At 44.9% G+C, this 16,029-nt stretch overlaps 1 long non-coding RNA gene across 1 annotated transcript; it reads left to right on the top strand.

Moving 5' to 3' along the window:
* Positions 1-1,223: 1,223 nt before the first annotated feature.
* Positions 1,224-11,739, top strand: LOC137350444 (uncharacterized). The gene is made up of 3 exons (XR_010969423.1): positions 1,224-1,295; positions 9,221-9,295; positions 11,656-11,739. It is a non-coding gene; the product is annotated as an uncharacterized lncRNA (long non-coding RNA).
* Positions 11,740-16,029: the final 4,290 nt, after the last annotated feature.

A 16,029-nucleotide genomic window follows, 5' to 3' on the forward strand; every position in this document is an offset into this window, starting at 1 on the left:
AGAAAGTCTCTCACAGCATTCTGGAAGCGGACACATTTCAGGTCAATCTTTGTCAAGATACCGCATCACTGATTCTAGATTGAACCTATTTGTGGGAGACAAAAGCGGAGAGAAGATTTTTACTGTCGAGTTGAAATGAGAGACTGAGGTTTCCTACAACAGCGGGGTTTCTAGTAAATGTACTTATTATTGAGGCCGAGCTTGAACAAGGGAAACAAGTGACTGAGAACTGATCTGTCAGCTTATTGACGAAATAGTACAATAGCGAAAATGAACGCGCACATGGGGTCAGTGATCAGTAATTAATTTACACGGCATTATTAAGTAGAGACACAAAGATCTCAACAGTGAAGGTGAATCACCCAGAATCCATGGGGTTAAAACAGATATCACAAAGGCAATTAGAAAGTTCCAGACCCTTTGTATAAAAAAAAACAAATTGATACTATCGGGATGATGGTGTAGCTTTTTCAGAGAGATTGTGGGTGGCTCTTAAAAGAGCCGTTGTGTTTGATCTGTTTTTCAGTCCATTGTGCAGTTTTACTTGGAGCTGGTGTACTTGGTCACCGCCTTTGTCCCTTCCGACACGGCGTGCTTGGCCAGCTCCCCGGGCAGCAGCAGGCGCACGGCGGTCTGGATCTCCCGAGAGCTGATGGTGCTGCGTTTGTTGTAATGGGCCAGGCGGGAAGCCTCACCCGCGATGCGCTCGAAAATATCGTTCACAAACGAGTTCATGATGCTCATGGCCTTGGAGGAGATGCCGGTGTCGGGGTGAACCTGCTTCATCACTTTGTAGATGTAGATGGAGTAACTCTCCTTCCTCGACTTTCTCCGCCTTTTGCCTCCCTTTGCTGATGGTTTACTCACAGTTTTCTTGGCGCCCTTCTTAGCAGCTGCTTTCTTCTTCTCCTCAACCATCTTCAGTTTCAAATTCAAACACAGAAATAAACCAAACCCCTTCCGAGTGCGGATTAAATAGACAATCCCACAGCTCTATGCTAATGAGGGATGGGAGAAAGTAAAGATTGTGATTGGGTGATTGGGAGTGATGTCAAAACGATTTTATATTGTAATTCTACAATTGGTCTCTTTCGCCATCCAATCAGAATAAATATTTGCAACCAATCACAAACACCCGTACTGGAATCTGTAAGTATATTTCACAAAGACTCTCTCCAGTCCCAGTTTATAGTAAAACAGTCGCTCCCTGTGTAAAGCTCCCTGGAAATGTCCTGGCTGTTGTTGGGAGGGCACTTTTTGACTGATTCTGTGTCGTTGTGTCTCTGCTATTGCATGTGAGTGTGCAATTAATTCCGTTTATTTTACTCTCTGCTACTGTGTTTGAGTGTTTTATGTAATTTGGTCGCTCTCAGTCTCTGGTTCCGTGTCAGTGCGCCATTTTCCCACACTCTCTTGGCCAGTCTGGACATAGCAGTGGAAGCCTTTCCCATGTGCTTGTTGACTTCTGCATCGGGAGACAGGTTACTGGTGATAGTTGAGCCTGGATAGGTAAACTCTTGAACCACTTCCAGAGCGTGTTCGCCCATATTGATGGATGGAGTATTTATAATGACCTGTCCCATGATGTTCGTTTTCATGAGGCTGATGGTTAGGCCAAATTCGTTGCAGGCAGCCGCAATGCTGTCAATGAGTCTCTGCAGACACTCTTCAGTGTGGGATGTTAATGCAGCATTGTCAGCAAAGAGGAGTTCCCTGATGCGGACTTTCTGTACTTTGCTCTTCGCTCTTAGACGGGCAAGGTTGAACAAACTGCCATCTGATCTTGTGTGGAGGAAAATTCCTTCTTCTGAAGACTTGAACGCATGTGAGAGCAGCAGGGAGAAGAAGATCCCAAACAGTGTAGGTGCGAGAACACTGCTATGTCCAGACTGGCCAAGTGAGTGTGGGGAAATGGCACACTGACACGGAACACAAAAGTCCAAGTATATCAAGCCTGTGTCCTCAGTACTTTGCTCTACGGCAGCGAGGCCTGGACAACGTATGTCAGCCAAGAGCGACGTCTCAATACATTCCATCTTTGCTGCCTCTGGAGAATCCTTGGCATCAGGTGGCAGGACCGTATCTCCAACACAGACGTCCTTGAGGCGGTCAACATCCCCAGCACATACACCCTACGGAGCCAGCGGCGCTTGAGATGGATTGGCCATGTGAGCCGCATGAAAGATGGCAGGATCCCCAAGGACACATTGTACAGCAACCTCGTCACTGGTATCAGAACCACCGACCATCCATGTCTCTGCTTTAAAGTCGTTTGCAAACACGACATGAAGTCCTGTGACATCGATCACAGGTCGTGGGAGTCAGTTGCCAGTGATCGCCAGAGATGGCGGACAGCCATAAATGCGGAGCTAAAGTATGGTGAGTCGAAGAAACATAGCAGTTGGCAGGAAAAAAGACAGAAGCTCAAGGGGAGAGACAACTGTGTAACAGCCCCGACAACCAATTTTATCTGCAGCACCTGTGGAAGAGTCTGTCACTCTAGAATTTGCCTTTATAGCCATTCCAGACACTGCTTCACAAACCACTGACAAGCTCCAGGCGCTGACCCATTGTCTCTCGAGACAAGGAGGCCAAAGAAGAAGAAGAAGAAAAGAAGTCTCCGGTGCTGTGTGGATTCATTCTGTATCTATCAGACTCGAGGACTGTGAGTGTGATATCCATTCTGTATCTGTCAGTCTCTGGTACTGTGAGTGTGACATCCATTCTGTATCTATCAGACTCTAGGACTGTGAGTGTGAGGAGATGAGGTGGAGTGTTGCGGCAAGGATGATGGAAAAGAGCATTGGTGCAATGACACAGCCTTGCTCGACCCCAGTTTGCATTGGGATTGGGTCAGTGGTAGGTCCGTTGGAAGGATTACAGCTTGCATGTCATCATGCAGTCGTCAGAGGATGATGATGAATTTCTCTGGGCAGCCAAATTTGAGGACGTTCCATAATCCCTCCTGGTTGGGAGAGTCGAAGGCCTTTGTCAGGTCAGAGAAGACCAGGTAGAAAGGTTGTTGCTGCTCCCTACATTTTCTTGGAGTTGTCTTGCTGTGAAGATCATGTCCATTGTGCTTCTTGATGGACAGAATCCACATTGTGATTCCAGGAGGAGCTCTTCAGCCACGGGGAGGAGGCAGTTGAGAAGGACTCTTGTGATGGCCTTCCCTGTGGCGGACAGCAGGGATACCCCTCTGTAGTTACCACAGTCAGTCTTGTCACCTTCTTTAAAGATGATCACTATTACAGTGTCTCGGAGATCCCCTGTCATGCTCTCCTCCTTCCAAATGAGGGAAATGAGACCATGTATTTGTGTCAAGAGTGCTTCTCTGCCAGATTTTAGAATTTTGATGGGAATTCCATCTGTGCCAGCGGCCTTATTGTTTTTTAGCTGTCAGATGGCCTTTTCAATCTCTGTCAGCCTGGGATTGTGCTGACAGCACGGTGGGTAGCATGCTGTGGAATGCGGTCAAGGGCACTCGCATCAAGGACTGAGTCACGATTGAGGAGATCTTCAAAGTGCTCCTTGCAACGAGTGCAGACTGCCTATCTGTCCTTGATCAGTGTCACTCCATTCTTTTGCTCTCAGTAGGGTAGGTCCTTGGGTACGTGGGCCGTGAATGGTCTTGACTGTGCTGAAGAATCCACACATGTCGTGGCTGTCAGCAAGTTTTTGTTGTTCCAGTGTTCTTTCAGCCCATCAGCTGTTCTTTAGGTCGCATGTGTAGATCTACTCTACAGGACGAGTGGGAAACTATTTAACCTATGTTGCCTCCAGTCCAGATGTAAGGCCACTCCAACCTCTGTCATCAAGCTGCAGTATGCTGACGATGCCTGCATATGCGCACACTCAGAGGCCAAGCGTCAAACCCTGATCAATGCATTCACGGAGGTGTATGAAATAATTGGCCTTAAGCAAAACATCCAGAAGACAAAGGTCCTCTACCAGCCTGCTCCCCGACACTGCCCCTCGACTATCAAGATCCACAGCGAACCACTGGGCAATGTGGATCACTGCTCATACCTTGGGAACCTCCTGTCACCAAGGGCAGATATCGACAATGACACTCAGCATCACGTCTAGTGTGTCAGCGTAGCCTTCAGTCCTCTGAGGAAAAGAATGTTTGATGACAAAGAACTCAAATCAGACACCAAGCTCATGGTTGACATGGCTGCAGTGTTACCTGCCCTCCTGTATGTGTCAGAAACATGGATATTGTACAGCAGACATCTCAAAGCCCTGGAGAGATATCACCGGTGGTGATTCCGCAAGATCCTGCAAATTCAGTTGCAGGACAGGCGCTGCAATATCAGTGTCCTCTCTCAGGCCAACATCCCCAGTATCCAGACACTGGTCATGGCTAGTCAGTTATGTTGGATGGGCCACATCATCCCCAAGCCTGACGCCAGAGTCCCAAAACAAGCTTTCTACTCTGAACTCCATCAGGGCAAGAAGCTACCAGGAGGGCAGAGGAAACATTACAAGAATTTCCTTCAAGACATCCTGAAAAAACGTGACATCTGCACTGATTCATGGGCATCTCTTGCCTGAGACCACCCAAAATGGAGAAGAAGCATCCGCGAAGGTGCCAGCCAGTTTGAAATTCGTCGACATGCCCAGGAAGCAACGAAATGCAAACAGTGGAAGGAGTATTTGGAAATTGGAGAATCCCATTCACCCACTTCACCAAGCACCATCTGCCCCACCTGTGGCCGAGTGTGTGGATCAAGAATTGGACTATTCAGTTACCTAAGGACCCACAACCCTGGAGTGGAAGAAAGTCATCCTCATTCCCAAGGGAGTTCCGAAGAAGAAGTTTAGTGTGACATCCATTCTGCATCTGTCAGTCTCTGGTATTGAATATGAGTGTGGGATTCATTCAGTATCTGTCAGTCCCTTGTACTGTGTTTGAGTGCAGTTTTCAGGCTGTATCTATTAGTATCTTGTGTGTGAGTTTTGTATTCATCTGCATCTTTCAACCTTGAACACATTATTTGAGTTTTGTAGTCATTCTGAACTGACCCTTGGTAATGTATGTGTGTTTGAGGGTAATTGTTTACCTGTTAATCTGTTGTCCTGTACATGAGCGTGAGATTCATTCTGTATAACTCTATCTCTGTTCTTGTTGTGTGTGTGTGTGATTCATTCTGTATAACTCTATCTCTGTTCTTGTTGTGTGTGTGTGATTCATTCTATATGCTCCATCTCTGGTATCACATATATGTGTGGTATCAATTCCATTTCTGTCATTTCTGGTACTGTATGTGAGTGTTTACTTCATTCTGTAACTGTCAGTCTCTGGCACTGTCTGCATGTTCTGGATCCATTTTGTAACTATCAGTCTCTCGCGCAGTGTGAATGTGGAATTAATTTTGTATCTCTCCATCTCTAGTGTCATGTGTAAATTTGGAGTTCATTCTGAATTGGTCATTGGTACTGGATCTGCCATTCTCTAGTACAGTTTGTGAATGTGGGATTCATTCTGTACCTGTCACTCACTGGTACTTTGTGAAAGTTTGCAATACATTCTGTATCTGTCGGCCTCTGGTAGTGTGTGTGATTGTGGGATGAATTAATTAGCAGTCAGTGGTGCTCGATGTGAATGTGGAAATCATTCTGTAACTCAGTCTGATATTGTTCTGTGAGGGTGGGAATCACATGTATCTTTCAATCCCTGGTGCTGTGTGTGAGCATGGGTTTCATTCTGTACCTGTCAGTCATACTGTCCGTATCTGTGGGATTTATTCTGTACCTTTCAGTCTCTGGTATTTTGTACGAAAGTGGGATTAATTCTAGATCCACTGCCACACACTGGTTGAGTGTGTGTGTGTGTGTAAGAAGATAAAAAGATACAAAATAGGAGCAGGAGATGGCCATTTGGCCCATCGAGCCTGCTCCGCCATTCAGTAAGATCGGGGTTGTTCTGATTGTGGCCTTGACTCCACTTTCCTGCCTGCGCCCATGACCATTGACTCCCTTGTAGATCAAAAATCTGTCTATCACAGCCTTGAATATATTCAATGACCCAGCCCCCACAGTCCTCTGGAGAACAGAATTCCAAAGATGAACAACCCTCTGAGCGAAGAAATTCCTCCTCATCTCCTTCTTGAATGGGAGGCCACTTATCTTGAAACTGTGGCCCCTAATTCTACATTCCCCTACAAGGAGAAACATCCTCTCAGCATCTACCTGTCCAGCCCACTGAGAATCTTATAGGTTTCAATAAGATCACCTCTCAATCTTCTAAACTCCAGTGAGTATAGGCCCAACCTGCTCAACTTTTTCTCATAAGACAATCCAACTTCCCAAGTATCAGCCGAGTGAACCTTCTCTGAACTGATTCCAATGCAAGTATAGCCCTCCTTAAGTAAGGAGACCACAACTGTGTGGAGTACTTTAGTTGGGATGTCACTAATGCCCTGTACAGTTACAGCAAATCTTCCCTACTTTTAAACTCAATTCCCCTCTCTAAAAATGCCAACATTCCAGTTGCCTTCCTAATTACTTGCTATAGCTGCATGCTAACTTTTTTGTAATTCATGTACCTGGACACACAGATTCCTTGGTACAGCAGCATTCTGCAGTCTCTCTCTATGTAAGTAATATTCTGTTTTTCTATTCTTCCTGCCAAAGTAGACAATCTTACATTTTCCCATATTATACTCCATCTGCCAAACTTTTTCCCACTGATTTAACCTATCTATATCTCTTTGCAGACACTTTGTGTCCTTCTCACAACTTGCTTTCCTCCCTATCGTTGTACCATCCATAAATTTGGATTTACACTCGGTCCCTTCATGCAAGTTATTAATAAAGACCATAAAGATTGAGGCACCAGCACTGATCTCTGTGGCACTCCATTAGTTACAGTTTGCCAATTTGAAAATTCCCCAATTATCCCCACTCTGTTTCTTGTGAGTTAGCCAATACTGTATCCATTGCGTGCAGTTTTCAGATTGTGTCTATCAGTGTCTGTTACTCTGAGTTTTAGACTCTTTCTCAATCTCTCAGTGCTACTATTTGTGTGTTAGGTTGCTTTAGATGACTCAGGCTGAGGTACTGTCAGTGAGTGCAGTAATCAACCTATACCTTTCAGCATCTGGCACCTAGCATGGGTTTCAAAATCACTCTCTAACTGTCAGTGTCTGGTACTCTGTGAGAGTGTGAGATTCATTATATAACCTTCCGTCACTGGGACTGGTGCAAGTCTGGATTTATTCTACATAAAAATTCAGCACAGCAACAGGCCACTGATGTGGTAGGTTTTAAGCAGATAGGTAGATACATAAATCCTGTTTGAGGTTTTGCCCAGTATTAAATAGTATCTGTCACTGTGAACACAATAGTGAAATATAATGTATCCTACAATCTGATACAGGATTGATGTGCAAGTGTAACTCAGGCTGTACTCATCAATTTGATCAGTGCCATTCAGTCTAACTCTGAGTGAGAATCTTGGACTTGCATGTAAAATGAGCTCAGTCTGGAATTGTACAGTATTTTCCATCTGACACTATATGAGGTTTGAGGACTGGTACGTAATTTATAGCTCAAACTATACGAATCAAATTTATATTGTATCTTTTAGTTTCACAATCCGGATGAGTTTTAAAGTGGAATCTGAGTTTGTACCTCTGCAATCTGATTATGCACTTGAGATTTGTATCTAATGTATATGTCTGGACACATTATGGGAATTAATACTGATAATAAAGTCAAAACCCGTGTAAATATTAGGCTGGTATTTAACTTGAATCTCGGAGCACTTCATTGAGATTATTTCTGTAACTTTGAAACAGCAACCATGTGTCAGTTCTATGTGTATTTAATTTGGAGCTGAGGTTGCTCTATTGTGAGATTGACACACTGATAATTTGATAGTGGGTGAGAATTTGGACTGGGATTTGTGTATCTACCTGTCAGTGGTACTGAGTTGGGGTGACATGAAAACAACGTGCGTCTCTCCTGCTCCATTTGATTGATGGATTGAAAATGTGTCTCTGGATCTGTTTTTGCTGTCTGAGACTGTGGAACTGATGACCTGTCTGTGTCTCTGCGCTCTGTGAGTGATAACGTACGGACTGTGTGTGAGAAGGAGCTGGTGACACTCTTCCTTGTAACTTGGTGGAGGAAACCACATTTTTTTTTGGTTCATTCAATTATTTGCCTGTTTGAACAAAAGAATGTTTATAATTCAAATACTGGTGAGGTAGAAGATACAGGATTTTGATGAGTTTAATCTCTCATAATAATTATAAACGCCCACAAAGGAAGCCCAGCCATACAAATATTATCATTGTTTGACTGCACTGCAGTAACAGGTTCTTCCCATTCTGTCTCCATCCCCTTGTCCACACACAACCCGAGAATGGCCTCTCCCTTCCCCCACTCACTCCATGTTCCGGGACCAGTTCCCGCTCCACTCCGCCTCTTACAAACAGCCCCCGCCTGCCCCTGAACTTGCCCCGGACTCGATGCTGATCTCTGAGTCCATCTGCGGACACGCTCCCAAAGCGATGTGCTGCTGGAAGGAGGCTGCTGTTTGCTCCCTTCCACCGGGACTGGGATCTCTCCATTCGCGGCTGTTTTAAACCATCTCCTTCCGCTCACAGGCAGTGCTGGGGGAGGGGAGCGCAGGCGCAGATTTCTGCAACAATTCCGCAAACAGAAACATGGAAAATTTCCGACACCGAATGAGGCCATTCGGCCCATCATGTCCGTGCCAGCGCAAAGAGAGCGATTCAGCCTCATCCCACAGTTTCTTGTTATTGGACAGTGAAGTGTGGAAACAGAAGCGGACAGTCAGGATGTGGGGATTTACACAAAGAGAATCTATTATAGGCACCAGGTAAGAAGTGTGAAGGACACATTTTAAACAGTGGCTGTTTGGTTTCGCTTGAACGGTTAGACCATGGGAGCGGGAACTGGAAATCTGACCTGTGTAAAAGTCCCTGTTCCGTCGGTCAGTCCCATTCATGGCCCAGTGGATTGTTTCTGGATGTCATTTAATTGTTGTAAAATGGCCAAAGCCCCTGGTATGCAGTAGCTGGGGGCTGCAGGACTGCAGTGGAATCAGACACTGACTCTGTTTGTATTGCTGGGTTTCCTTTGTGATTGTTCATAATGATTATTCATTGAAAAATTGTTTTGGTCACTTTTGTATCTTCTACCACATCTCTTCCTGAATTATAATAAATACATTTCCTTTCTACAGGCAAATACTTGATGGAAGCAGAATAAATGTCGTGATTCCTCGACACGAGGAAGTGCAGCCGGCTCCTCACACACAGTAAGTACAGTATCACTCACAGAGAGCAGAGACATCAGTTCCACAATCACCGCCAGCAGAAGTAGTCAGACCGGCACTGATCCCAAGTTCCAGAGACCAACAGTCAATCCAACAGTCACACAGAGCAGGAAAGATTGAACTTGTTTCCATTTCACCACAACTCAGTCCCACTGACGGGTAGATACATCAATCCCAGTCCAAAATCACACCCACTATCAGATTGCAAGGCACTGTGTCACTGTCACAAGAGAGCAGCCTGAACTACAAATTCAATGTCAGATAGAACAGACAAACAGTACCTGATTGTAAAGTACAGAATTAATCTCAATAATGTACCCAGACTGCAGACTGAGCTCCATGTTACACACCACTCCACAAATCTCACAAATAGTCAGAGTGGAAGACACAGTATTAATTCCATTTCTGCAAACTGAATGAACCTGACCATTACATACCAGGACATAAAACATATTGTAAGATGAAAGGACACAGACCTGAAATGTTAATTCTGTTTCTCTCTCCACATACGCTGCCTGAACTGTTGAGTATTTTGAGCATTTTTGTTTTTTTAAATTTCATATTTCCAGAATCTGCAGAATTTTGCTTTTATTTTAGAGTTAAAGAAACATTGCATTGTGAGGTGAGAGTGACTGCCCTTGACATCAAGGCAACCTTTGACCATTAATGGCACCAAGGAGCCCGAGCAAAACTAGTGTAAATGGGAATCATGGCAAAACTCTCTGCTGGTCGGAGTCATACCTAGCACTAAGGAAGATGGCTGTGGTTGTTCAGGTCAATCATCTCAGTCTCAGAACATTACAGCTGGAATTCCTTAGGCTCGTGTTCTAGGCCCAACCATCTTCAGCTGCTTCATCAATGACCTTCCCTCCATCACAAGGCCGAAAGTCGGAATGTTCACTGATGATTGCGCAATGTTCAGCACCATTCATGACTCCTCAGCTACTGAAGCAGCCCGTGCCCAGATGCAGCAAGACCTGGACAACATCCAGGCTTGGGCTGATAAGTGGCAAGTAACATTCGCGTCAGATAAGTGCCAGGCAATGACCATCGCAAACAAGAGAGAATCTAATCATCTCCTCTTGATGTTCAGTGGCATTACCATAACTGAATCCCCCACCATCAACATTTGGGGGCGGGGGGAGGGGGTTACCATTGACCATGAACTGAACTGGACCAGCCACATAAATGCCGTGGCGACAAGAGCAGGTCACAAGCTAGGAACTCTGTGGTGAGTAACTTACCTCCTGTCTCCCCAAACCTATCCACCATTCACAAGACACAAGTCAGGAGTATGATGGAAAACTCCCAACTTGCCTGGATGAGTGCAGCTCCAACAACACTCAAGTAGCCTGCTTGATTGCTCCCAAGCACCACCTTCAACAATCACCCCATTCACCACTGATGCACAGTGGCAGCAGTGCGTACCATCTACAAGGTGCACTGCAGCAACACACGAAAGCTCCTTTGACAGTACCTTCCAAACCTGGAACTTCTACTACTGAGGAGGACAAGGGCAGCAGTTGCAAGGGAACACTACCACTTGCAAATTCCCCTCCAATTCACAGATCATCCTGACTTGGAACTATATCGCCATTCCTTCATTGTCGCTGGGTAAAAATCCTGGAACTCCCTTCCAAACAGCACTGTTGGTGTTCCTACATCTCAAGAACTGCAGTGGCTCAAGAAGGCAGCTCACCACCACTTTGTCAAGGGCAATTTGGATTGGGCAATAAATGCTAGCATAGCCAGTGATGCCTACATTCCACAAACAAATGAAAAAAGTGAGGAAATAGTGAAGGGCTTTTTTAGAATACATGGAGACATGCTTCCACTTGTGGTGGCGTCTGAAACAAGAGCCAAAATATAAAATCGTCATTCATAAAACCAATGAGGAATTCATGAAAAATGTATTTACGCAGTGAATGGTTCGAATCTGGAATTTGTTATCACAGGGAGAGGTTGGGGTGAATAGTATCAATGCACTGAAGGGGAGGTGGAACAAATGAACAATTGTATGTGGAGAAAGGAATCGAGGGATATACATCTCGAGCTTCATTTAAAAAAATTTTTTGCATGTGAAGCAGGATGGCTGGAAATATATGTCGAGCAGAGAGCAGTTGGGACGATCCCAGTGCAGTGTTTTGTCTGGATGGATCTGCCCAGAACACTTGCGATGCAGGAGCTGGGAGCTTCAGTACTTCAGTGGAGGCAGATAATGACACCGGTTTTTATTTGTGGATGTTCTTAATGATTATTGATTGAGAAATTAAATTGACCTCTTTGATATTATGCACCTCCCCTGTTCTTGAGTTATCAGATATATTTTTTTCTTCATACAGGCAAATACTTGAAGATATTGTGATGAATGTGATGGTTGCTGCACTCGAGGCACAAGGAACAGTGCAGCCAGCTCCTCTCACACACAGTAGGTACATTGTCACTCAGAGTACAGATAGTTCATCAGTTCCCTGGTCTCAGACTGCAGAAATAGTCAGGCTCACATTGATCCCAAGTTCCAGAGACACATTTTCAATCCAACAACCAAACAAAGCAGGAGAGAAAGAAGTTTTTTCCATTTCACCCCGATTGAGTCCCACTGACAGTCAGATACTTCAATCCCACGTCAAAATCACACCCACTAGCAGATTGAAATGCAATGTGTCAATCTAACAAAGAACAAAGAACAGTACAGCACAGGAACAGGCCATTCGGCCCTCCAAGCCTGCGCCGATCTTGATGCCTGCCTAAACTAAAACCTTCTGCACTTCCGGGGTCCGTATCCCTCTATTCCCATCCTATTCATGTATTTGTCAAGATGCCTCTTAAACGTCGCTATCGTACCTGCTTCCACCACTTCTCCCGGCTGCAAGTTCCAGGCACTCACCACCCTCTGTGTAAAGAACTTGCCTCGCACATCCCTCTCAACTTTGCCCCTCGCACCTTAAACCTATGTCCCCTAGTAACTGACTCTTCCACCCAGGGAGAAAGATTCTGACTATCCACTCTGTCCATGCCGCTCATATCTTTGTCAACCTCTATCATGTCGCCCCTCCACCTCCGTCGTTCCAGTGAAAACAATCCGAGTTTATCCAACCTCTCCTCATAGCTAATGCCCTCCAGACCAGGCAACATCCTGGTAAACCTTTTCTGTACCCTCTCCAAAGCCTCCACGTCCTTCTGGTTGTGTCGCGACCAGAATTGCATGCAATATTCTAAGTGTGGCCTAACTAAAGTTCTGTACAGCTGCAGCATGACTTGCCTATTTTTATACTCTATGCCCCGACCGATGAAGGAAAGCATGCCATATGTTCTTGACTACCTTATCCACCTGCGTTGCCACTTTCAGTGACATGTGGACCTGTACGCCCAGATCTCTCTGCCTGTCAAATATAATGCAGACTGAGCTAGCAATTAAATATCAGATAGAATTGGCACACGCTACTGATTGAATGGCACAGAATCTAACCTAGTGATGTACCCTGAGATTTAAATTAAATATCATACCCAAAGCTCACACCCATTCATTATAAAGGATGTTTAAACATCCCCATAGTGTACCCTGAGATACAAGTTGCATACAAGTACAACATTCATTGCAGTGAATGTTTCAAAGGTGCTGAAAGATATTGTAAGCTGAGACACAAATTAGATACCAGTTCAGACCTCGTCCACACTGTGAAATTGAAAGAGACAGAATCAATTCCATCAGTGTAGATTGATATAAACATTACATACCATTTAAAAAGTGATGCAATATCAAACTAAAATACAGTATCAATTCCACCAGACCCCCACCACCCTCTGGCTAAAAAGTATTTTCCTCATCTCCCCTGTGATCTTTCTGCCAATCACTTTGAATCTATTCCCCTAGTCACTGATCTCTTTGCTAAGGTAAACAGGCCCTTCACTTCAATTCTATCCGGACTCCACAAATTTTGTACATGCCAGTCAGATCTCCCCTCAGCCTTCTCTGTGCCAAGGAGAATAGCCCCAGCCTATCCAATCTTTCCTCAAAGCTGCATTTTTCCAGTCCCGGCAACATCCTCGTAAATCTCCTCTGTACCCTCTCTAGTGCAATTACATCCTTTCTGTAATGAGGTGATCAGAACTGCACCTACCTAGGCTCAACTATCACCAGTAACCTGTCTCTAGATGCAGAAATCAACAAGCGCATGGGTAAGGCTTCCACTGCTATGTCCAGACTGGCCAAGAGAGTGTGGGAAAATGGCGCACTGACACGGAACACAAAAGTCCGAGTGTATCAGGCCTGTGTCCTCAGTACCTTGCTCTACGGCAGCGAGGCCTGGACAACGTATGCCATGCAAGAGCGACGTCTCAATTCATTCCATCTTCGCTGCCTTCGGAGAATACTTGGCATCAGGTGGCAGGACTATATCTCCAACACAGAAGTCCTTGAAGCGGCCAACACCCCCAGCTTATACACACTACTGAGTCAGCGGCGCTTGAGATGGCTTGGCCATGTGAGCCGCATGGAAGATGGCAGGATCCCCAAAGACACATTGTACAGCGAGCTCGCCACTGGTATCAGACCCACCGGCCGTCCATGTCTCCGTTATAAAGACGTCTGCAAACGCGACATGAAATCGTGTGACATTGATCACAAGTCGTGGGAGTCAGTTGCCAGCATTCGCCAGAGCTGGCGGGCAGCCATAAAGACAGGGCTAAATTGTGGCGAGTCGAAGAGACTTAGTAGTTGGCAGGAAAAAAGACAGAGGCGCAAGGGGAGAGCCAACTGTGCAACAGCCCCAACAAACAAATTTCTCTGCAGCACCTGTGGAAGAGCCTGTCACTCCAGAATTGGCCTTTATAGCCACTCCAGGCGCTGCTTCACAAACCACTGACCACCTCCAGGCGCGTATCCATTGTCTCTCGAGATAAGGAGGCCCAAAAGAAAGAAGAACTGCACACAGTACTCAAGTTGTGGCCTGACTAATGATTTATACAGTTCCAGCATAACCTCCCTGCTCTTATATTCTATACCTCAGCTAATAAAGGAATGGATTCCATATTGTCTTCTTACCACCTTATCGACCTGTCCTGCTACCTTCAGGGATCTGTGGACATTTACTCCAAGGTACCTCACTTTCTCTACACCTCTCAACATTTTCCTCTTAATCGTGTATTCCTTTGCCTTGTTTGACCTCCCCAAATGCATCACCTCACACTTCTCTGGATTGAGTTCCATTTGTCATTTTTCTGTGCATCTGACCAGACCATGAAGATCTTCCTGCAGCCAACAGCTATCCTCCTTGCTATTTACCACACAGCCAATCAAAATTTCAATCAAGTTGGTCAGACAAGATCTTCCCTTAACAAATCCATGCTGACTATCCTTGATTAATCTGTGCATTTCTAAGTGACATTTTATCCTGTTACTCAGAATAGATTCCAATAATTTGCCCACTACTGAGGTTAGACTGACTGTCCTTTAATTATTCGGTCTATCCCTCACTCCTTTTTTAAACAGAGGTACAATGTTTGCAGTCTTCCAATCCTCCAGCATCACACCTGTATCCAGTGAGGTCTGGAAAACGATGGTCAAACCTTCCGCTGTTTCCTCTCTTGCTTCTTTTATCAGCGTGGGGTACATTTCATCCATCCCTAGTGATTTATCAACTTACAAATATGCTATTTGTATGTCCTGTCACTAATATGTCCTCTCTCCCTCTATTGATCACATCCAATACTTCATACCCTTCTTCCTTAACTCCAATATCTGCATCATCACCCTCTTTTGTGAAGACAGATGCAAAGTATTTATTAAGAACAGTGCCAACATCTTCTGCCCCTACACATAGGTTACCTTCATGATCTTTTATGGGCCCTACTCTTTCCATAGTTATCCTTTTTCTGTTAATGTATTGATAAAACATCTTTGTGCGAACCTTGATTTTGATTGCCAATATTCTTTCATGCCCTCTCTTAGCTTTCCTAATTTCAATGTTGATATCCCCCCTCCACATTCTATACACCTCTCGGCTTTCAGCAGTATTGAGTTCTCTGAGTCGGGCATAAGCTTTCCGTTACTGCCTTATAATACTACCTTATAAAATCCATGGGGCTCTAGATTTGGCCTTCCCACCCTTTTTCTTTGTGGGAACATATTGACTCTGAACCCCTGGAATCTCCCCTTTGAGTGCTTCCCACAGCTCTGACATTGATTTACCTTCAAGTAGTTGTTTCCAGTCCACTTTTGCTAATTCACTCCTCAGCTTAGTAAAGTTGTCCTTGCCCCAACTGAGAACTTTAACTCCTGTTCTATCCTTGTCCTTTACATAATTATGTTAAAACTGACTGAATTATGATCACTACCACCAAAATGCTCTCCCACTGCCACTCCTTCCACCTGCCTATCTTCATTTCCTAAAACTACATCTAAAACTGCACCCTCTCTTGTTGGACTTGCTACATATTGGCTAAATAAGTTCTCCTGAATGCACCTCAAGACTTCTGCTCCCTCAATTTCTTTCACACTAAAAGTATCCCAGTTCATGTTGGGGTGGTTAAAATCCCCTACTATTACTGCCCTATTGTTCTTGCACTTCTCAGAGATTTGCCTACATATCTGCTCTTCTATCTCCTGTTTGGGGGTCTAAAGCACACTCTCAGCAGTGTGATTGCCCCTTTTTTGTTCCTCAGCTCAATCTATACGGCCTCATTTGATAAACCTTCCAACATATCATCCGTCTTCA

Source organism: Heterodontus francisci, chromosome 35 (genome assembly GCF_036365525.1).
Source record: "Heterodontus francisci isolate sHetFra1 chromosome 35, sHetFra1.hap1, whole genome shotgun sequence".
Taxonomy (NCBI): Eukaryota; Metazoa; Chordata; class Chondrichthyes; order Heterodontiformes; family Heterodontidae; genus Heterodontus; species Heterodontus francisci.